The following is a 24,466-nucleotide window of genomic DNA, read 5'->3' as shown; positions in this document are numbered from 1 at the left end:
ACCCAACAATATCGATGGGTTAGGCCTGCGAATTATTGTGTTTGGTGGCGCAGGCTGAGTGGTAGTCAAGAGTGATGTCGATCAGGCATGTCGATTGCGGACTGCTGATCACATTGTTCCTCCCTGAGATAAGCTGCCGGCCGACATGTCAGTCGGCGACTTTCTCATAGAGAAATCAGGAGCGCTCCTGTACTCAGGGGAAATCAGTTGAGATGACTGTCGGTCGAACAATCTTTCAGCCGACAGCCATCAAATGTGTAGGGCTAGCTTTAGTGAGGAATATACCATGTAAGCATCCTGCCACTCTACCACAGCATTTGGTCTAGGGATGTACCCTGCTACTAGTTCAGGGGTCTCAAACTCGGCTGGGTATATGGGCCGCACATGGAAAAAATTTGAATTTGGGGGGCCGCATTCTTTGTTCAATGTGACATTTTTAGTGATACCATTTTTTTTGTATACACCTTTTGAACATTTTTGCCGTGTTTATTTTTTTATGGCTTGGGTCGTTATGGATGTGGCGATAATAAACGTGCACTTTTTTGTGTTTACTTTAGTTTACATATAAAACAGCATTTTTAGTGCCCAATATTTTTTCATGCTTTATTTTATTTTTTATTTTTTTTACAATTTTATTTCCCCCAATTGGCCACATACAGTAATATTGTCTTACAATTAGCATCATATAGTAATAATGGAAAACATCTTGTAGTAATGTTCCCCATCCAAGTCCCCATCTTGTACTAATGTGCCCCATCCAGGTCCCCATCCTGTGGCTATGTGCCCCATCCAGGTCCCCATCCTGTGGCAACGTTCCCCATCCTGGCGCCCATCTTGTACTAATGTGCCTCATCCAGGTCCCCATCTTGGGGCTATGTGCCCCATCCAGGTCCCCATCTTGTGGCTATGTGCCCCATCCAGGTCCCCTCTTGTGGCTCTGTGCCCCATCCAGGTCCCCATCTTGTGGCTATGTGCCCCATCCAGGTCCCCATCTTGTGGCTATGTGCCCCATCCAGGTCCCCTCTTGTGGCTCTGTGCCCCATCCAGGTCCCCATCTTGTGGCTATGTGCCCCATCCAGGTCCCCTCTTGTGGCTCTGTGCCCCATCCAGGTCCCCATCTTGTGGCTCTGTGCCCCATCCAGGTCCCCTCTTGTGGCTCTGTGCCCCATCCAGGTCCCCTCTTGTGGCTATGTGCCCCCTGTGCTGTTCTTCACACACATAAAATAGAAAAAAAAAAAGATGATTCTCACCTGTCCTCCGTTCCCTCGGCGGCCTTCCTGCAGATGTGGCCCGCAGGCACCACAGAGTCCGACCCCTTGACGATCCCGACCTGGTCCAGGAGGAGCCGCCGACAGCAGCGCTGCATTGCCGCACAGAGACTGTCTCCCAGCACAGTATTTTCAATGTCAGCCGCCGGCCAATCAGAGGCCAGCAGCTGACATCTGCATATGGCAATGACGTCATACTCGCTGCGCCGACACGCAGATATCAGCTGCTGGCCTCTGATTGGCCAGCGGCTGGCATTGGAAATGCAGTGCTGGGAAACAGTCTGTGTGGCAATTCAGCGCTGCTGTCAGCGGCTCCTCCTGGACCAGGTCGGGATCGTCAAGGGGTCTGTGCCTGCGGGCCACATAAAGCAGCCTCAGGGGCCGCATGCGGCCCGCGGGCCGCGTGTTTGAGACCCCTGTACTAGTTAATTATTGGCACATACTGATAATGTGCACATTACTCATTTCTTAATGTCACATTAGAATCTCTTGATCAGTAGCCAACAGACATTGTGTGACTCCATGCAGTCTCCTGTGATCCTGGACACACCCTGTAATATCAGGTATCTGTCCCCAATGTGACCTCCATGTCTGGACAGAGTGTCTGTACCATGACAACAGGAAGCTCCAACCAGGCCATGACCATTATCTTCAGGATGCAAGTGAAAAATTAACTTCTGAGTCAATTTGACAATACCCAAGTGTGGTGAATCCTAATGTCATCTTTGTGCCCCGAGTACCAAAATTGTCCAATGTGTCTTTGTATGATAGGGCCAAAGATGTGCCAACCCCAAAACAGCTGTTTGGGGATGAGTGTCCTTTTCTTATGCAGTCATATTGCAAGGCTCTTTAAATGAGTTGTCCACAACTTGGACAACCCGTTCTGAAATGCTGCATTCCTATTTAAAATAAAGAAAAAACACCACCAAAGCAGCTCCAGTGATGCCAGTGCTGCAGTCAATCAGTGTCCGCTAATGGGCTTTAGAGCTTACACCTGTCCGGAATGTCTGAGTTTCATCTAAGGAAAATGTGAGTGAAATAGGCAATTAGCGGTCGCTGATTAGCTGCAGCAATCATGTGTCATAACAATGTCACGCGAGCATTGGAAGACCTAAGGTAGATATAACTGACATGGCGCCGGTCCAGAAGGTAAGGATCTGGTGTTTTTTATTTTAAATTTGGGAATACAACATTTAAGTAGGGCTTGTTGTCAGTGGACAGCCCCTTTAAAGTGTCACCTATTGACTTATAGGGTAGCTCCCCCAACAGGTCATTTGCTTACACTTTTCCCAGGGATCATTACTTAGCCTACAGAAGCTGGTGGGTCCCACGTGTTGGCTGAGCGTTCCTGTGTTCTCTGTGAGACAGCCTCTGCCAACAGGTTGGATCCTTCTTCCCCCTGACATCATCTCGTTTGGCAAGAGTCAGGAGACGCCCTATAAACATTAGACTTGGCCGATCCCACAGATGTCAGTGGGTTCAGATGACTTTAGTCTAGTGTGTATGGGGCCTCAAGTTTGACATGACATACTACGTCATCAATTACCTCTACTGTTCAAAGAATTGGCTATAGATAGTCTCCAACATCAGCCATAAGGAGAAAACAAAGATCGAGCAGGTTGGACTTTTATCTGTAAAATCCTCTAGGCATGTAGTGGATAAGTTCCATTAGAGATGAGCGACATCAAAATTGTCTAGGAGACACTTATTCCTTCTTTATCTACTAAAAGAGCATATACATTGGGAAGCCAGAGAGATCACTAACATGTGAATAATGTGCGTGAAGAGCTTTAGACAGAATGTCTAGGTTACTTAGATGGTCTAAACTGGTTGTTATCCGGTCAAATATTGACACAAGGTATGACGGGAGATTAGGATCCTACTAGAACTTGCAGTTTATGTAACTTCAATGTTTCCTCTTCAATCTAATGTTCTTATCTGCCAAACACTATCGGTGTTATTCACTTCCAAGGGATTGTTTCCTCTACTGGCTCCATGAATAATGTGTGCAATCAGTCTGTTCCCGAGTCTGAACCTCAGTAAATATTTCTTGGCAGAGGCACAATGCTATCTCCTGTGGCTGATCTGTTGCTCATCCTTCTCCCACATCTTCTGTCTGACTTTAATACTTAAATGTGTTTGTGTTTCATGTTAAGATCCTCCATTGGCCTACGCACCTCCGTTCTTATGAATCACATGTAATCTGCCTAATGACTGATGTTACCCGAGGACTTTCTTCATGTAATGTTTGCTGATGAGGTTTTTTTTCAAGACTCATCATTTGTTGGGGAGCAGTAGAAGAGGTTGGTTTTTTTGCGACATATTTGTATTTTAATGACATCATTTAATTTACTACATCAAGGATTAAAAAACAGAAACAAATTTCCTTATGGGGTGCAATTGAAGAAAAAAACACTTTTACATTCAATCTGTCTTAGAAATGTAAGGAGATGTGTGGCACCCCAGGGGTCTGGTTGCCACAGTAATAGAAATATTACGTCTGGGAGCAAGTGGGAGGTTTCTCTGGTCAGGAGCCCTTAAGCATGCAACACTTCCTGTCCAGACCTGGGAGGGGAGGAATCCGCCCTTATAAACTGGGTCTGGGGCGGGATTAGAGAGTTCAGTCAGAGCCTGGAGACAGCTCCAGACACAGGGAAAGAAACAGCAGGAGCTCTGTAGGAGCAGTAGCTGAAGACCAGGGGCTGGAGCTGAGCAGAGCTCGCCCTGGCAGAAGAATCTAGGAACCGGACACAGGAGTCCGAGGCTGTGGGGACTGATATTCACCCAGCAGCAGAAACCAGCCGGAAGGGGATTCCAGGTCCTCTGGCCATAGAAGCCCGGAGGCTCAGTCACAAGGAAGGGACCAGCACCGCCATCCAGGAGCGGAGGCTAACAGAAGGCCCCAAGTCACCAGCCATACGGGTGAGCACCACACGGTATACTTAGGGACGTGAGCTACTTCTACCCGCTTACAGCAAGGTAGCCAGAAAGAGTGCAGATAGAAGGGGAGGCCTACAACTCCACCTGGCCAGGGGAACTCCTGTTTGCTCGCAGACTGACCAGGCCCCTTATGTTAGCCAGTACTCCCGGGAGGGTCTGCCTTAATATCACAGTAAAGACCCTGAACTGCACTGCAAAGACTCTGAGTCGTTCCTGCTTCATTGCCGCACCAGCACTACTAGTGCTGGGACTCCCGTGCACCCTCACCATCAACTACACTGCCCTGGGGCTCCACTCTTTCCGTGGGGAGTCACACTACCTCAGCTGCACACACCATCAGCCCCAGCGGTCTGCCTTGCAGTGGCGGTCCGCGCTGACCGCAATCCACGGGTGGCGTAGTCGGACAATTAACCTAAAACCCCCACAAAATACCGCCATCGGCCTGACCACCCTGAGCCACGGGACTGGGTCACCGCCACGGATTCTACAACCCCCAGAGACCTGGCTCCGGGTATCCCACACACGGCCACACTAGGCCCAGGGGGCGAGTCAGATGGACATAATGTCCACGTTCCCCCTTGAAGAAACAAGTTCAATGTTATGTGGTGTAATACGAAATGTGATCTATAATGCGAATTGTGATGTCCAGTAAACGTGTTAGTAATATTGATAATGTGTGTAGTTTGACAGTAGGGATAGTGAGAGATAATGTTTGGGACTAGCCCAGAGTGGGAAGGGGCTAAGTTGAAGGGAAAGTGACAATTTCCTGTTAGAATGTCAGACCTGGAGTGCATAGTAAGAGGACCTAAGGTCCATTGTGCGCAGTGCCACATTCTGGGGGGTCCCTAAAGTGAGAGGAGACAGAAGAAAAAAGATAGCGTGATCTGGAACAGAAGTGACTAAGAGACGGCGTAAACACATCACAACCACCATGCAAAAGTAATGTTCCCCTTTTATGCCCCCCGCACAGTAGTAGTCCTCTTGTACGCGCATGTAGTAATGATAGTAATAAAGCTTCCACACACTAGTCCACTTAGCTATTCCCCCCCAAATTCCACCCCATATCAACTATTAGTGTCATTTTTTGACCAATAATAATACAAAATCTGAATCTCAACGATCTCTATTCCAACAAAAAGCTATTGGATCCTTTTCCTATCATAGCCTTTTTTAAAAGGTAGCAGTAGGTTCCACTTGCCCAGTAGGATGGCACTCACATACCATCTGTGTTTCATCCGAATGCTGTAATTTTTTTTTTTGCTGGTTAATAGGTGGGAGATAATTGAAAAAAAATTTTCAAGCAAGTTGCCAAACCAATGGTAAAAACAAACCAAAAGTGGATGAAAATCGGATCTAGCACAATGATGAAAAACTTGTTTGCAAAAACCCCTCAAAAAACAGACGTCAGAATTCAGCTTTGAGCCGATGTCTTTTTTAAGCAGATTCTGTCTGCACTATGCCTGAAAAAGTGCCACAAAAAAGCTCCATAAAATGAACATAATGCACAGCGGTATCAAAATAGCATTGCTGTGCACACATTACGTCTTATGTCACTTCATTTAACTGCTTCGTAAACCCTAACATGTTCATCTTTTAGGGTCATGCACAAGACAGATTTTCTTGTACGAGCCCTATTCTTAGTTTTCACGGATGGCACTCGTACCTATGACATTCTTTAGGGGCGTTTTTTTCCTTGGACTGCGTGGTCCGCGGAAAAAAATGGAGACATCCGATTTTTATCCTGGCTGGACAGATATCTGTCTGAGATGGTTTAGTGAATCCTGCATTGAGCAGGGGGCTGGACACGATGACCCTGGAGGTCCCTTCCTACTCTAACATTCTAGGATTCTATGATCCAAGGAGTCTTTGGATCCGTGAATAAAATTGGACCGCAATCAAATGACATCTGAGTTCGGTCCAAGAAACGAGAGGTGGAGAAACTTTTTTTCTCTCTCCATGTACGACAAAAACTGATGCCGCTCTGATCAAAGTCTCATCGGAATAATGGGTCAATTTTTCACATATGTGGAGAAATCGGTCATGTGAACGTTTGGGCGGCTTCTGCTAGCAAGCCGCACGCTTTCTATACTTCATAGTATTAAGTTAAAGATGCCAGTAGTGAAGCCGTCTCAAGAACGATGGCAAAGCCACTTCCGTAAAAGGAAGGGGGCTGCATCGGTGTCTCAAAGATGCCATGTGCGCTTAGCCTAATTCTACCAGTCTGATTTTTGTCTCGGGCTTTAGAAATGGGCTGTATATGGTTGGAATGAGAGGTTGGCTAGAAAGCTGGGATATACATTATACTATATCCCATTGCTTAGTAAAATTAGCTCTATGTTGGCTGCTTAAAATCCATCTGTTTGTCCACTGTAATATATCTGAAATGGAAACATTTTTCAGCAAATCCATGAAAAAAAATAGTCTCCAACAATAAAGTTGAGTCCTAGCAACAAACAGGGAGCTGCTTAATACCGCTCACACATATGGAAGGACAGTTAAGTATAGATATGTCTTCCGTACACAGACACATTCTGTTCAGTTTCGAGTACTTGCCCAATTTTTCAGTCTGGTCTTTTAGCCGCCAGAATAAACAAGCTTCCTAGTGAGCTCACTTGGACGGATAGGTTCATACTGAATATGTGCTCTCACTCCGTGACACTGAGATTTATCACCCTCAAGGTAGACTGGTCAACATTCATTTTTTTTTTTTTTAGCAGACACATTTACCATTGCTCCCTTCTGCGGGTCAAATGCTACATGCTGAGAATTAAGTTGCTGCTACTTAAATGAAGAGTATTATTTTGCTGTAGATTTTTTTTTTTTGCAGCAGCCGTCATGTATCCTGCCGGAAGGAGAAGAACGAGGACGCGTAATAGAAACCGATGGATCAGGGATAATTTGATTTATTTAAACATCTACAATGTTCGCACTTGATATATTTCTGGATCATAAATATAATTATAGGTGATAGGTGACTCGCCCCCTGGGCCGTGGGGCACTCGGATCCGGGCAGTAGGGGAACGATGGGAGTAGTAGTGGCAACCCGGTTCCGTGGCTCAGGGTGGTCAGGCCAATGGTAGTCCATTATGCACTGATGATTATGTCCGGTTTGCGGTTATTAGGAACCGCCGCTGCATGCAGACCGCTGGGGCTGATGAGGTGTGCAGCTAGGGTAGTGTGACTCCCCACGGGAAGAGTGCGGCCCCAGGGCAGTATAATGGATGGTGGGAGTGATGGTGGTGAGAGTCCCAGTACCGGTAGTGCTGGAGGCGCGAAGGAGCACACAGACAACAGGTTGCAGTCCAGGGTCTTTACTAAAATAGGTAAACTGACCCATAAACAGTCCCGGCTAGGAGGGGACCTGGATGTCTGAGAGCAATGGGGAAATTGGCCCTGGTCAGGGTGAGGGTGTAGGCCTACCATGCTTTCTGTGCTCCTTCTGGCTATCTCCTCCTTATAGGGTAACAGCCCACGTTTCCGAGCTTTCTGTGTATTCTCACCTGTATGGCCTGCGACGTGGGTTCCTTTCTGCTCCCAGCCTGGTACGGCTTTGCTGGTCCCTTCTGTTGTGGCAGAGCCTCCAGGCTTCTTAGGCTAAGGAATATACAGTCCCCTGCGGACTGGTTATCTGCTGTAGGATGTGGAATCCTCCCAGCCTCAGACACCAAAGTCTGGTAAATTAAGTCCTTTATCTGTCAAGACAGGCTCACTTCGCCTCTTGTCTCTGGCTTGTGGCTCTCCTCCTGCCACACTTCCTCTTAGGGTGCAATACAACTGTCTGTCCCTGCTCTCGGACACCTCTTTCTTCAGACACAGGTTGTCCAGTTCTCACTAACCCTGCCCCCAGCACCAGCTTTTATAGGGGCAGCCTGCTCCCCCTACTAGCCTGAGACAGGAGGTACTGCATGCTAATGTTCCCCTGACTAGAGAACCTCCCCCTTGCTCTCAGACACAGCTTTAATATATTTTGTGGCATCCAGGCCAGGGTGACACATTCCCCCCTAGTAAAATGTAGTACTCCGGGACTAAACAATAAACAAAGACAATATGCATAACCATAAAACATTAACAGACAGACGACGCACAGCTTGAGTTCTTAAGGTCACAGTGTGGTCTGTGACCGGGTGTCCATATCACCAATACAACGGGGAGCCTTAACTAGGTGGGGGTCTGTCCTACCCCAAGTCCTTCACAGTCTTAGTTCATTCCTTGGTCAGGCTCCGAACGCAGTCCATACAAGGTCCCGGTTATAAAAAAGTCCATAACCTTTGAATCCTTACGGTAGCTGCAAGAAACTGAAACACAGAATTACCAAACATGCATGTAACTTGGCAAACATTTCAACACTTGGCAACAGGGTTATTTACAATCTTAGTGCACCCTATATTCTCCAGCGAGCGGGTATCTGCCCCTTTGTGCTCCTGGTTGACCTCCTTAACCCACTGTCTGGTGGTGGACTGACCTGGCTTTCCCCACTAGCGTTAGGGGTACAGCTACCAGCTGGGTGTACAGGTAGGGCAGGCAGCTGTCTGCGGGTCCTTTGGCTTACCGCAGGCATGGCAGGCTCACTGTCAGCAGAGGGTTGACTCTCCTGGGCTGCTGGTACAGGCTCTTCTGCCTCTGGAACTGCTTGCTCCTCTTTACCTTCCGGCCCTGGTGTTGGTTGTTGCTGTGCCGGTTGCAGGAAATGCAGGACGGGTACCACTATGGCATCATTTATGCGAGTCCAGCACTGAGGGAACTCTCCGAGAACGGTGCTGATCATTTCTTCCCTGTCCTCTGCGGGTTCAAGGTCACTTTGATCCTCTTCTGAACTACGGAGTTGCTCGGGGCACCTTTTTAGGTGGTCTCTGGAGACTGTACTAGTGGTTTCTCCTCCGTCCTTGGTGATCACGCACACCTTCGGGTTGTCATGATCAGACTGCAGTACGGTGTAGGGTTCCCTTTCCCACTGGTCGTCCAACTTGTGAAGCCTTCTCTTTCGCTTCAGGACCTGCTCACCAGGTTCTAGGGGATCAGCAGGGGCGTGTTGGTTGAAGAGCTTTTCTTGCCTCTCTCTCACCTGGGCCAGGCTCTTCTCCACACTTTCCTGTACCTTCTTGTACTGCAGTTGCCTTTCCGTATCCGAGTCCACATCCGGGGAGGTGTCCTCAGGTGTTAGGACTCCCATCTCCAGGTCTACGGGCAGCTTACCTGGTCTGGCTCGCATCAGGTAAGCCGGGGTGCAGTTTGTAGCATTCACCGGGATATGATTGTATAAGTCTATCAGATCCGGCAGTTTTTCTGGCCACAGGCTGCGTTCCTCCAGGGGCAACGTCTTTAGGAGATCAATGACTATGTTGTTCATTTTCTCACACATCTCGTTGGTTTGTGGGTGGTAAGGCGTTGTACGAATCTTCTTACAGCCATAGAGGTTGCAGAACTCCTGGAAGATTTCAGCTTCGAACGCTGGACCCTGGTCCGTCAGGACCTGTTCCGGATACCCGTGTGGACGGCAGAAGTATTGCTGGAAGGCTCTAGCCGCCGTTTGGGCTGTCAAATCTTTCACCGGGACTACCACTAGAAAACGGGAATAGTGGTCCACGATTGTCAGGGCGTAGATGTATCCTGACCGGCTTGGAGCCAATTTGACGTGGTCCAGAGCTACCAGCTCAAGAGGCTGCGTGGTGACGATGGGCCTCAAGGGTGTCTTCTGGCTGGCACGGTCCTTCCTCCTTAGGTGACAAGGGCCACAGTCTCTGCACCACTTCTCTACAGCCCCTCTCATGCCGATCCAAAAGAACCGTCCTCTTAGCAGGAACTCCAGTTTCTTCCAACCGAAGTGCCCCGCTCTGTCATGGTAAGCCCCCAGGACCATAACTGCATCCCGCCTTGGAACCACGACTTGCCAGGTCAGTTCGTGCGTCCGGTGGTTGACAATCCTTCTGCACAGCTTGCCTTCGTAGAGGAACAGCTTGCTCTTCTCTTTCCATAGCTGCTTGGCTTCCTCTGGAGCATCCGGATCCATGCGGGCGTCTTCCTGGGTCAGCAGATCTTTCACTAGGCGGATGGCAGGGTCACTATCTTGGGTCTCGGCCCAGCTGTGGTGAGGTAGGGGATTGATCATCATGGTTGTTAGATCCTCCTCCTTCACGCGGTGGGAGTATTGAGCGGCTCCATACCGGTGAAACGCGGGGAGTTTACCTCCTCCAGCTCTTCTGAGTCTTCGTCACCTTCAGGTAAGTGAGGCATTCTCGATAGGGCGTCAGCTTTGGCATTGGTTTTGCCTGCCCGGTACTTGATCACGAAGTCATAGTTGGAGAGACGGGCCATCCACCGCTGTTCCAGGGCACCCAGTCTCGCATTGTCCAGGTGTGTCAACGGGTTGCTGTCCGTGTACACGGTGAACTTTGCGGAGGCCAGGTAATGCTTGAAGCGTTCCGTCACGGCCCACACCACTGCCAAGAATTCTAGCTTGAAGGATTTGTAATTCTCCGGGTTCCTCTCGGTGGGTCTCAGCTTCCGGCTGGCGTACGCGATCACCCTTTTTCTGCCCTGTTGCTTTTGGGACAGTACGGCTCCCAGTCCCACATTACTGGCGTCTGTGTGGAGAATAAAAGGCTGGCCATAGTCAGGGTAGGCCAGGATCTCATCCCCCGTGAGGGCCATCTTCAACTGGCGGAAGGACTCCTCTTCCGGTTTATCCCACTTGAAGGGTGGCTTTTGACTTCGGGACTTAGACTGTCCAATCAGGAGGTCCTGCATAGTATAGCGTCGGCGTCCCTGCCTCCTGCTAGGCAGGGACGCTGTTCCCCTCACCTCTCTGCTCCGTGCCCGGCGGCTTCCTCCCGCTCTGCTTGCAGCGCCCGCTCTCCCCCGGTCACTGTGCTTAGGGCGCGCGCGCTCCCCCTCTCTTAAAGGGGCCGCGCGCGTCGCCCTAAGGAGTCCCCGGCCAATGGCCGGAGGATCCCTCCATATATAAGGCACCTCCTCCAAAATGGAGGTGCCCGAGCAATGTTGTTGCACTGTTCACTACTCTGCTTCAGCCCTCAGGTCCCGTTGCCTGTTACCTGCCTGTTACCTGCCAGTTGCCTGCCAGTTACCTGCCTGTTACCTGCCTGTTTCCTGCCAGTTTCCTGCCAGTTTGCTGCCTGATTCCTGCCTGTCATCCGCTTTCCTGCTTGCTAGCCTGAGGTCCGACGGTCTGCCTTCTGACACCTGTCAGTCTGTCTATGGACCAGCTTACCCGCTCACCTGGGAGCGCTCATCTGCTGTCTGTCTGCTAGCCTACCTGGAGGCTCCGCCATCACGTGCTGTGACCACCTGCCAGTCCAGAGACTCTTGCCTGCTCACCTGGGAGCACTCATCTGCTACCTGCCTGTTAGCCTACCTGGAGGCTCCGTCGTCACGTGCTGTGACCACCTGCCAGTCCAGAGACTCTTGCCCGCTCACCTCGGAGCGCTCATCTGCTACCTGCTTGTTAGCCTACCTGGAGGCTCCGCCGTCACATGCTGTGACCACCTGCTTATCCTGAGACTCTCGCCTGCTCACCTGGGAGCACTCATCTGCCATCTGCCTGCTAGCCTACCTGGAGGCTCAGCCGTCACAGGTCGTACCTGCCCGTTTACCCAGAGACTGCTCCGGTCACTTGCCGTGACCTCCTGCCCGTTTACCCAGAGATTGCCCCGGTCACTTGCCGTGACCTCCTGCCCATTTACCCAGAGATTGTCCCGGTCACTTGCTGTGACCTCCTGCCCGTTTACCCAGAGACTGTCCCGGTCACTTGCTGTGACCTCCTGCCCGTTTACCCAGAGACTGTCCCGGTCACTTGCCGTGACCTCCTGCCCGTTTGCCCAGAGACTGTCCCGGTCACCTGCTGTGACTGCCTGCCTGTCTTCCCTGGTCGCCACCCGCTTCCTTACAAGGACTGCCCCCTTGCATAAGTTGCTCAGAGGTTCCGCCTCCCAGACCCGTTACACATAGGAGCTGCCATCTTAGTGAACCCGGGGATGAACCTTCGGTAGTAGCCTACCAACCCGAGGAATTGCCTCACTTCCTTGATGTTCGAGGGGCTTGGCCAGCTCTTGATTGCCGTGACCTTGTCAGGGTCGGGGGCTACTCCTTCCGCACTTACCACGTGCCCTAGGTACTGGACCTTTGGTTTCAGCAGGTGACACTTCGATGGTTTCACCTTCAGGCCGTAGCCTGCCAGGGCTTCGAACACCTCGGCCAGGTGCTTTAGATGGTCCTCGTAAGTCTTCGAATAGACGATCGCGTCGTCCAGGTAAAGGAGGACCGTCTCGAAGTTTTGGTGCCCTAGACAGCATTCCATCAGCCTCTGGAAGGTCCCTGATGCGTTGCAGAGCCCGAAGGGCATACAGTTGAACTCACTCAGTCCCATCGGGGTGGTGAAGGCGGTCTTCTCCTTGTCAGCCTCTGCCACAGGAACCTGCCAGTACCCACTAGTAAGGTCCAAAGTAGAAAAGAAGTTAGCTGATTTTAGTGCGGCTAAAGACTCCTCTATTCTAGGCAGCGGGTATGCGTCTTTATGGGTGATACGGTTGATTTGTCTATAGTCCACGCACATTCTCATGGTGCCATCTTTCTTTTTTACCAGAACCAGGGGGGCTGCCCAGGGGCTACAGCTATCTCTAATGACCCCAGCTTCTTTCATTTCCCGCAGCATACCCTTGGCGTTCTGATAATGTGCAGGGGGTACAGGCCTGTGTCTCTCTTTTATTGGTGGGTGGCTCCCTGTGGGGATGTGGTGTTCTATCCCTTTTACTCTGCCGAAGTCCAGCGGGTGCTTACTAAAGACTCTCTCGTACTCCTGTACCACCCGGTAGACTCCTTGTTTTTGGTGCAGGGGAGTGGAGTCAGCACCCACATGGAGTTTCTGGCACCAGTCCTCCTTTTGTTTCTGGGAGTCATTACCCTCCGCCTGAGGAGATGGAGGCAAGGGTTCCACGGCCCTGATAGCTTTGTGTTCGACAACAAACAGTTTGGCAAGTGTAGCGTACCTGGGTAAGTGTACCTCTCTCTCCCCAATGTTGAGAATGCGACATAGCTTCAATGCCTTCATCTTGCAGGAACTGCTGACACACTCCAACCACATGAGGTCTGGCATTGTCCTGCATTAGGAGGAACACAGGGCCAACCGCACCAGCATATGGTCTCACAAAGGGTCTGAGGATCTCATCTCGATACCTAATGGCAGTCAGGCTACCTCTGGCGAGCACATGGAGGGCTGTGCGGCCCTCCAAAGAAATGCCACCCCACACCATTACTGACCCACTGCCAAACCAGTCATGCTGAAGGATGTTGTAGGCAGCAGATCGCTCTCCACTGCGTCTCCAGACTCTGTCACGTCTGTCACATGTGCTCAGTGTGAACCTGCTTTAATCTGTGAAGAGCACAGGGCACCAGTGGCGACTTTGCCAATCCTGGTGTTCTGTGGCAAATGCCAAATGTCCTGCATGGTGTTGGGCTGTGAGCACAACCCCCATTTGTGGACGTCGGGCCCTCATACCACCCTCATGAAGTCGTTTTCTAACCGTTTGTGCAGACACACACACATTTGTGGCCAGCTGGAGGTCATTTTGCAGGGCTCTGGCAGTGCTCCTCCTGTTCCTCCTTGCACAAAGGCAGAGGTAGCGGTCCTGCTGCTGCGTTGTTGCCCTCCTACGGCCCCCTCCACGTCTCCTGGTGTACTGGCCTGTTTCCTGGTAGCGCCTCCAGCTTCTGGACACTACGCTGACAGACACAGCAAACCTTCTTGCCACAGCTCGCATTGATGTGCCATCTTGGATGAGCTGTACTACCTGAGCAACTTCTGTGGGTTGTAGAGTCCGTCTCATGCTACCACAAGTGTGAAAGCACAACCAACATTCCAAAGTGACCAAAACATCAGCCAGAAAGCATTGGTACTGAGATGTGGTCTGTGGTCCCCACCTGCAGAACCACTCCTTTATTGAGGGTGTCTTGATAATTGCCAATAATTTCCATCTTTTGTCTATTCCATTTGCACAACAGCATGTGAAATTGATTGTCAATCAGTGTTGCTTCCTAAGTGGACAGTTTGATTTCACAGAAGTTTCATTTACTTGGAGTTATATTCTGTTGTTTAAGTGTTCCCTTTATTTTTTTGAGCAGTGTAGTTGCTGGATGCTTTTGAAGCAACAGCACTACTTCTGCATATTGTTATGTTCTGCTACCAGAGCTAAGGAAAGAGAGGAGATCTGACCCTACGATAGAACTCAGCTTAATCCCTACGATGTAACAGGGAACCTGATCCTGCGATCAGACCTGCTAAAGTCCTAAGCTAGTCTGTACGGAGACCTATAGATATGGGGAAGGAATCCCTACAAGTACTAAGGACTGGGAGGAAAATGGGACACCTCCTAACAGAAATAGTAGCAGACAGACGAACAAACAAAATATATAGAACATAGAGGTCCGTAGACCAAGCAAACTAACAGAGTTAGATACAGAGCACAGGCTAGCTAGAAAGTAGTTATACAATGAAGTCCAGCAAAGCCAGAAGGGCGGAGCAGGATTAAATAGGCCAACAAGGTCATGTGACCAGCAAAGGAAAAAACCTAAGAGCAAGGTTCTAACAGTACCCCCCCTTCTAAGAGGATCCTCCGGATCCCCTAGGACCAGGCTTATCAGGAAATCTCCTGTGAAACGCTCTGATAAGTCTGGACGCGGAAACATCATCCGACCTCACCCAAGAGTTATCCTCGGGTCCGAAACCTTTCCAGGCCACAAGATACTGCAAACTACCTCTATGCCGTCTAGAGTTAAGGATGCGAGAAATTTCATATTCCCCGTCCTCCACCACCGGAGGAACAGAGGCAGAGGCGTCACAATCCGATACAACAGCTTTTTTCAACAGAGAGACATGAAATACCGGATTAATTCTCCAGGAGGTAGGAACCTCCAACCTAACAGCAGATTGGTTGACAACCTGAAGCACCTTAAAGGGCCCTACAAACTTGGGACCCAATTTCTTAGAGGGAATCCTCAACCGCAGATTCCTAGAGGACAACCAAACCATGTCACCAACAGCGAACAAAACCTCCTGTCGTTTCCTATCAAAGTAGTCTTTAGATTTTCTGTTGGCCTCCTGAAGATTACCACGCACATCCGTCCAAACTCTCTCCAAATCACCGGAAAAATTCTCCTCCTCAGGCACGGCAGATCCCAACTTGGAGAACGACCCAAACGACGGATGTCTCCCAGAACAACAAAAAAAAGGCGAACAACCAGCAGAAGAAGATGTATGATTGTTCAGAGCAAATTCAGCAAGTGGCAGAAACTCAGACCACCCCTCTTGATTGTCTGCCACAAAACAATGCAAGAACTGCTCAACATCCTGGTTTTTCCTTTCTGTCTGGCCATTAGATTCAGGATGATATCCGGACGAGAACGACAAATGAACTCCTAACCTGTCACAAAAGGCATGCCAAAAACGAGCCACGAACTGAGGACCCCTATCAGAAACAATGTCAGTAGGAACGCCATGAAGTCTGACAATTTCCTTGACAAAGGCCTTAGCGAGAGTTTTAGCGCAGGGCAGTTTGATGAAGGGAACCAAGTGACACATCTTGCTAAAACGGTCCACGACCACCCAGATGACAGTAAAACCCTCAGAGGGGGGAAGGTCAGTTATAAAGTCCATAGCCAAATGTGTCCAAGGAGCACTGGGAACCTCCAAAGGACAAAGCAACCCCGCAGCAGGAGTATGTGAGGACTTAGATCTAGCACATATAGTACATTGACGCACCCACTTAATGACTTCCTTCTGCCATCCAGGCCACCAAAAACTGCGACCCACCAGTCTCTTGGTCTCAGAGATTCCGGGATGACCTGCCAACCGAGATTCGTGACACTCAACAAACAAATCTCTCCTAAAGGTCCCAGGCACAAACAACCTCCCATGAGGAGTGTTAGATGGGGCATTCTCCTGTGCTTTAAGAATCTCATCTTCCAAAACGGAGTCCAAAGCAGCTATCACAACACCTTCTTGTAAAATGTTCTCCTCTTTCTCAGCACCGACTATGGGAGAAAAACTGCGAGACAAGGCATCCGCCTTAACATTCTTAGTACCAGGGATGTAAGTAACGGAGAAATTAAACCGCGAGAAAAACAGTGCCCACCTAGCCTGACGGGCATTCAGGCGCTTGGCAGCATCAAGATATATCAGATTTTTATGATCCGTAAGAACCTGAACGGGAAATTCCGCACCTTCCAAGAAGTGGCGCCAGTGTTCAAATGCGAGTTTAATAGCCAATAATTCCCGATTACCAATATCAGAATTCAGTTCAGTCTCCGAAAAATTTTTTTGAAAAAAAGGCACAGGGATGTAATCCATCCCCGTTATCCTGAGACAATACTGCGCCAACCCCCACAGAGGAAGCATCAACCTCAACCAAAAACGGCTTAGTCACATCAGGCTGCATAAGGATGGGAGCAGAGGTGAACCTCTCCTTGAGATACACAAAAGCTTCAATGGCCTCAGAAGACCACTGAACCGCATCAGCACCTTTCCTGGTGAGATCGGTCAGAGGTTTGACAATACTAGAAATTTTTTTTATGAATTTTCTGTAATAATTGGCGAAACCTAAAAACCTCTGTATCGATTTCAAACCAATAGGCCTAGGCCATTCCTGTACAGCTTGAACTTTAACCGGGTCCATCTCAAAACCTTCGCTGGAGATAATGTAACCCAAAAAACTAATTCTCTGTACAGCGAACTCACATTTCTCCAGCTTAGCAAAAAGCGAATTGTCCATTAATAACTGTAATACCTCACGTACGCTCCGCCAATGAGACTCCAGATCCGGCGAATAAATCAAAATGTCATCCAAATACACAACCACATTTTTGCCGATCAAAGGTCTAAGGATGTCATTAATAAGATTCTGAAAAAATGCAGGAGCATTAGTAAGACCAAAAGGCATAACCAGATTCTCAAAATGACCCACAGGAGTGTTAAAAGCAGTCTTCCATTCGTCACCCTCCTTCATGCGCAACAGATTGTATGCCCCCTTAAGGTCAATTTTAGAGAACCACTTGGCCCCCATTAACTGGTTAAACAGATCAGGAATCAATGGCAGTGGGTAAGGATTGCGTACAGTAATTTTGTTAATCTCACGAAAATCCAGACAAGGACGTAAACCGCCGTCCTTTTTTTTTACAAAAAAAAATCCAACCGCCACAGGAGACTTAGAGGGCCTAATGTGACCGGCGGCCAAACTTGTCTGTATGTATTCCTCCAAAGCCTTCCTCTCAGGAATAGTAAGGTTAAATAAACGACTTTTAGGAAGAGTCGCTCCAGGGACAAATTCAATAGAACAATCATAGTCTCTATGAGGAGGCAAAACCTGCGATTCCTTCTCAGAAAAAACTCTCCAAAAATCCTGAATAGGAACAGGCAATTGTCCCCTATCCAAAGCTGCAATACGCCCGTTACAACACTTGTCATAACATTTATGGCTCCAGGATTTAATTTCACTGGTAGACCAATCCAGTACAGGATTGTGAAATTTTAACCAGGGCAATCCCAATATTACTGGAGAAGGCAAGTTATTCAAAACTACCAAATCCAATTTCTCATGGTGAACACCATTAATAGTGAGAGGAAATTCACAGACCTTGAGAGTAATATTCTTCAAAGGGGAACCATCCACAGAAACCACAGCAATGGGGGATGATAAAGGTTCGGGTTTTAAATTGAGTCTTTCCAAGAATCCCCCATCAATTACATTCAGAGTAGACCCACAATCAACAAACACCCGAAATTCCATTAATTTTTCCTGAGCAATCGTGGAAGCAGCTAAAAATACACCCTTGGCATTTAAATAGGCAATACGGGCATGACTGACCATTTTTTTTTCTTTCTTCATACGAAGCTCACAGCCTTTAATCAAATGACCAGGTTTTCCGCAATAGAAACACAAGCCTTCAGAAAATCTACGGTCTTTTTTTTGAGAGCGAGGTGCCACCGATCCAATCTCCATTGGTTCACCACTGTTAGTACACACCTTCTCATAACCAGAAACTGACATAGCAGAGGATTTGCTCTCATTAACCCTTGCACGCAGTCTCCTATCCACCCGTATAGCTAATTGCATAGCCTGTTGCAAATCTTCAGGTGTAGGATAAGCAATTAGCAGGTCTTTAACCCTTTCATTGAGCCCAGCAAGAAATAGACTTTTCAGAGCAGAATCGTTCCACCCTGTTTGAGTAGACCAACGACGGAAATGAGTACAATATTTTTCCACATTACCTGATCCCTGTCTCAAACGTCTCAACTCAGTCTCAGCTGATGAGACACGGTCAGGATCATCATATAATAGCCCCAAAGCAGAAAAAAAACTATCCACTGATCTGAAGCATGTATCACTAGGTTGCAAAGAAAAGGCCCACTCCTGAGGCTCTTTGCGCAAAAGTGACATTATGAACCCTATGCGCTGGGATTCATCCCCAGAGGACTTGGGTCTCAAACGAAAATACAATAAGCAAACATTTTTAAATGAAAAAAATTCTCGGTGTTCACCAAAAAATAAATCCGGCAAACATACCTTAGGCTCCAAGAAATGTGCTCCAGGACAGTTACTCACGTGCTGACGGAGCTCGGCCACCTCCAGAGAGAGTCCCTGCAGGCGATGAGCCAAATCCTGAACCGACACCATGATGGAACAGAAAAATCTTTCCTTAGAGAATTTGCAGGCTGGACTTACTGTTATGTTCTGCTACCAGAGCTAAGGAAAGAGAGGAGATCTGTCCCTACGATAGAACTCAGCTTAATCCCTACGATGTAACAGGGAACCTGATCCTGCGATCAGACCTGCTAAAGTCCTAAGCTAGTCTGTACGGAGACCTATAGATATGGGGAAGGAATCCCTACAAGTACTAAGGACTGGGAGGAAAATGGGACACCTCCTAACAGAAATAGTAGCAGACAGACGAACAAACAAAATATATAGAACATAGAGGTCCGTAGACCAAGCAAACTAACAGAGTTAGATACAGAGCACAGGCTAGCTAGAAAGTAGTTATACAATGAAGTCCAGCAAAGCCAGAAGGGCAGAGCAGGATTAAATAGGCCAACAAGGTCATGTGACCAGCAAAGGAAAAAATCTAAGAGCAAGGTTCTAACACATATCACACTATGCTACAAAATACTAAGTTATGGCATTGTAAACAATGAATTACTCTCTATGTTGTGATCAATAAATAGGATATGCAAAACTTTTGGCAGTCAGTTTTTTGTTTAATGAAATGACCCTACCTATATTCAAAAGCATTTTGGTTAAAATTAAGGTCTTGCATGATGACAACTTCATGCACTTTCAGTTCATCACCAGTGAAATGCCATCACAACAAACAGACAGAAGTAAGCACACTTTTTAAAAAAATGCAAAACTTTTGGTCGCCACTGCATGTGTTCTTGTGATTTCATACTACAAACAAGCCTTGTACACAGGTGTTATTCCATTAAGGGCTCATGCAGACGACTGTATTTTTGGTCCAAGTGCGTTCCGACAAAACATTGGATCGCACTCACACCAATGTTATTCTATAGGGCGGTGCAGATGTCTGATTCTTTCCTCGGACCGAGGCGGCATTCCCGATTCGCAGCATTCCCAGTTTGGTTCCGATATTTGTATTGCACTCGGCCATGCAAGTCAATGAGTCCATGGGAAACATCAGGCTGCACTCGGATAACATCTGAGTGCAGTGTGATTTTCACCGACTGAGAGAATGGAGAAGATAAAGAATTATTTTTCCATCGTTTTCCACATGCGAGAAAATTGGATCACACTATCATCACACGCTGATCAGACTGTGATTAGCATAATTGGCCCGAATGGTGTGACCCTAGTCTTAGGCTCGCATGTTGTAGCGCCGGCGTCTCTGCCTCCTACCCTCATTGCCCGGCAGAGACGCCGACCCCCTTACCACCGTGGCCCCCGGCCGGAGGATCCGGTTCCGGCGTCCCCTCCCCACGCTGACACAGACCGCTGTGTGCACACGGCGTGCAAATCCCCAGGCGCTGTGCTTAGGGCGCGCACTCCCCTCCTTTTAAAGGGACTTCGCTCGAACCTTCCTAAAGTGTCTCCGGCCGATATGGAGGTGACTGTGCAACTTTGTTGGTTTGTTTGTAACACACTGTTCAGTTCTCAGGTCCCAGTGCATGTACCCGCCTGCCTGTCTATCAGCCGTGCCTGCCTATCTATCAGCCGTGCCTGCCTGTGTATCAGCCGTGCACGCCTGCCTGTCTCTCAGCCCTGCCAGTGAACCTGTCCATCAGCCGTGTCTGCCTGTGCCCGCCTCCTGTCCTTGGGGGTCAGCTGCCATCCATCCGAGGTCAGTACCGGAGTAGCACATGGTCCACCTTCGTCATCCTTCCTTGGATCACGGTGTCGATAAGCTGTCGTAGATCTAAGGTCGGATTTGGTGAGGCACCTAGTCATGCCCCTCCGGTCTCTCCTCGCACCGCGGCACAGTGGTTCCACCACCCGCCCCAATACACATATAAATTAGATAGCTTTGGCCAACAACTATCTCTCCTGACTCCCCCATACACAGCGACACCCGGCTCGGCCATGTGCTCCTGTGTTCTCTATAACGGAGTAGCGGTTACACATCTCTGGCACTGGTGTTTCTCTCTCCAGCATTAACAAAATGATCGGCCGTTGTAATTGAACAGGTCGGATTCTTCTCTTCCCCAACATCACTTATCGAGGAGAGTCTGTAGGACCCAATACACATTAGACTGTACTAGAGTCTGCCTATATCAGCGGCTTTGATCTAATGTGCATGGAGGCCTTTACTTTTTTATTTTAGGAATAAAGGAGAGGAGGCAGAATTGAACTTGCCCATGACTACAGGATCTAATTACACATAAGTGTGTGTGCATTAGAGCTGTATTAAAAAAACTAAGACATTTTTATAGACAGTTTGAAATTAAAAATAAAAATCTGCATAAAAAGCAAAAAGTAATTTGTGTTTTGGAAATAACAAAGTAGGAAAAAAATTACTTCCATTACTTCCATAACTCATGATCGGTGGTAGACAATGTAATTATACCATAATCAGAATATTCATTCAGTCACTTGATTACAATCAGTGATGAGCGAGCGTGCTCGCCACTCAATCGTGTTTTGGGGTGCTCGAGTACGCATTGAGTATCGCGGGTGCTCAAGCACCATGCTTGAGTTCCCGCCTCGTATGTTTCACGGCTGTTAGACAGTCAATAAACAGGCTGGGATTGCCTGCATGGCAGGCAATCCCCGCATGCAATGGCGGGTACTCGAGCATGGTGCCTGAGCACCCGCGATACTTGACGAGTACCCGAGCACCCCGATTCACGAACGAGTGGCGAGCACGCTCACTCATCACTAATCACATTATAACTAGCCTGTATCAAGAGCTCCATACTCATTAGACTGACATCAGCCATACCCACTAATATCTGAGGAATCGGCAGACAGTCTAGCGTGTATGGAGGCCTCCCGACTCACCCACAACAGAAAATGTCAGAAGAGAGAAGAAAGTCAGATATTGGACTTCCGATCCTTTTCTTCTCCTTGAGATGAGCTGCCGCCAGAGCAGTCTGACAGTGGCTCTCTCATAGAGAAGACAGGAGCGGCTGAGCCGAGCACTCATGTGTATGGGTGAGTCGGGTCAGATTGCTGTTTTCCGATCAGCTGAACCAATGTTTGCCAGATAGCTATCCATTGTGTAAGGTGGCTTTAGATCCACACTTTGAGATGCCAACCTTTTGTAGAGAACTAAAGATGCATACATCATTTAGCCATTAATATAGTTGAGTTGAAATGGAACTTACATAACACTTCAATATTTTCTGATCGTCATGAAGCTGCCCATATAGATAAGATAAAAGCTAACCAAAATTTGGACCCTTCTGACCACCTACCATTTCAATGTCACTGTATTGTGTATGCTTCATGGCTTATTGAGGACTGTTACCTGCCAAAATGTCATCTGTCAGGGTTGATTTTGTTAGCTAAACCTACAAGTGTATGGCGCAACCGAGTGAATATTGGAAATGATTTGCCACTTTGCCCATGTCCACTCTGTTATTTTACATTTTTGCAACCACCTCCCAGATCGGCCAGTTTAATCTGATATGTTGAGGCTCACACTGTTTGTACAAATGATCCAACCTATGTTGGATTGGTCGCTGATACCGAACTTATGTGTAAGGTCAACAGATGTTGATTGATGGACTATTGCATAAATCTCAGGCGCTTTGCTCTGCTAAGTGCTTCTCTTAAGGTGTTTCCTGCCTCTCGAGAAGATATAGTTGAAAGTTTACCAAGGAGTGCAAAAAGGCTTTGGTGGTGGGGTCAGGTGGACTCACACCAGCAGGTTATCGAGTTTCAAAATTGGGCTGAGACTATCTTGGATGACTCTAGCAGTGTTATCGACAAGCCTTTCTTGTCCTTACTATTAATGTTTATTATTTCCTATAGACACACCAGTATACTAATTATATTGTTGTATTTTCTTATTCTTGATAACAATTATAATGTCAATAGGGTCAATTAAAGCATACAACATCAATAGAGTCAATTAAAGCAAAAGATTGCGTTCAGTGTCAATATGCCACAGGGCAATTTGTCCTGGGCATGTGTGACATGCAGAAGTAGTGCTGTTGCTTTAAAATCATTCAGCAACTATTAGAAATAACACAAGCACAGGAGACAGGAAGTGTTGTGCTCCAGAAGCATCCAGTAACTAGAGGGGTTAACACAGTCACAGTGGAAGGGGAGTGTTTTAGCAGAGCCCCAGGGGGATTGTGGGAAAGTTGTTTACTGTCTGGCTGTAGCTGAAGAGAAAGGTGGCTTATGATCTGTATCTCACAGGAGGCAAGGGAACAGAATTCAGGTCAGGAGGGAAGCTAAACACAGGTCAGATAGACTCCCTGAGCTAACAGTGTGGAGTATTGTCGGCCAGGAAGATAAGGACTGGAAGGAATCCTGTCATAGGGATCATCTCCCTCATCAAACCCCCCTCCCCCCCATCTCCATGCAGGATAAAGAATGCTGTGTACCATTGAGTCCTTGTGAAGGAAAAGCCTGTGGTTGTGTATGTATTAAAACTGTGCTACTGGATAGACTGTATACTACTGTGCTGCGAAGGAGATTGTACTGTTGTTACTGGAGCATGTTGCTCAAAGAGACACTTAAATTGCACTGGCCGTGCCTCATTAAATGTTACTGTTCTACCGTTTATGAAGACTCTTGTCAGATGTGTCTGGTCAGCAACTGAATCTATCGTGTGCCTGAGAGAAGCTGCAGCCTATGGTCGCCCTGAGTAACGATTCCCCCAGGATTCCAACGAATTAATGTAACCGGTCTCGCCCCTATCTGAACTTAGGCGGCGTGCAGGTAACACATGCTATACCAGTGGTGTTAACTGGCATAAAAGATGAGAAGATGTTTTGAAATTCAAATTCGACGGCTTAGATGAATTTTCCCAAAAAATTTGATTTGCAGGGAATATGTTCGCGTGAATCTCTATAATGGAGGCTTGCAATTGCTCAGAAAATACATATGGGGAAGAGGAGATAGAGAACCTGGCTGTCCATAAGAGCTTACACGTTACAGGAGAGAGAACTTACACTCTACAGGAGAGAGAAAGAAGACCCTGCTGACCATAAGAGATTACACTCTACAGGAGAGAGCGAGAGAGAGAAGACCACGCTGACCATAAGAGCTTACACTCTACAGGAGAGAAAGAGAGAGAAGACCACACTGACCATAAAAGCTTACACTCTACAGGAGAGAGAGGACCCCACTGACCATAAGAACTTACACTCTACAGGAGAGAGAGTGGGAGAGAGAATACCATGATGACCATAAGAGCTTACACTCTACAGAAGAGAGAGAGGACCCCGCTGACCATAAGAGCATACACTTTACAGGAGAGAAAGAGGGGACACTGATGACCATTAAGAGCTCACACTCTACAAGAGAGAGGTCACCGTTGAACATAAGAGCTTACATGCTACAGGAGAGAGAGAGGACCTTGCTGACCATAAGATCTCACAAGAGAGTGAGAGAGGATCCTTCTGACCTTAAGAGCTTACATACTACAGAAGAAAGGACCCCGCTGAACTTAAGAGCTTACACACTACAGGAGAGAGCGAGGACCCCAGTGATCATAAGAGGTTACACTCTAGGAGAGAGGACCCCTCTGACCATAAGACTTACCCAGTGACTCTGTAGAGGAAAAATGAC

Source organism: Phyllobates terribilis, unplaced genomic scaffold (genome assembly GCF_046119375.1).
Source record: "Phyllobates terribilis strain yellow unplaced genomic scaffold, ASM4611937v1 Scaffold_2__4_contigs__length_985480577, whole genome shotgun sequence".
Classification (NCBI taxonomy): Eukaryota; Metazoa; Chordata; class Amphibia; order Anura; family Dendrobatidae; genus Phyllobates; species Phyllobates terribilis.
Note: the sequence above shows the minus strand (reverse complement) of the source record.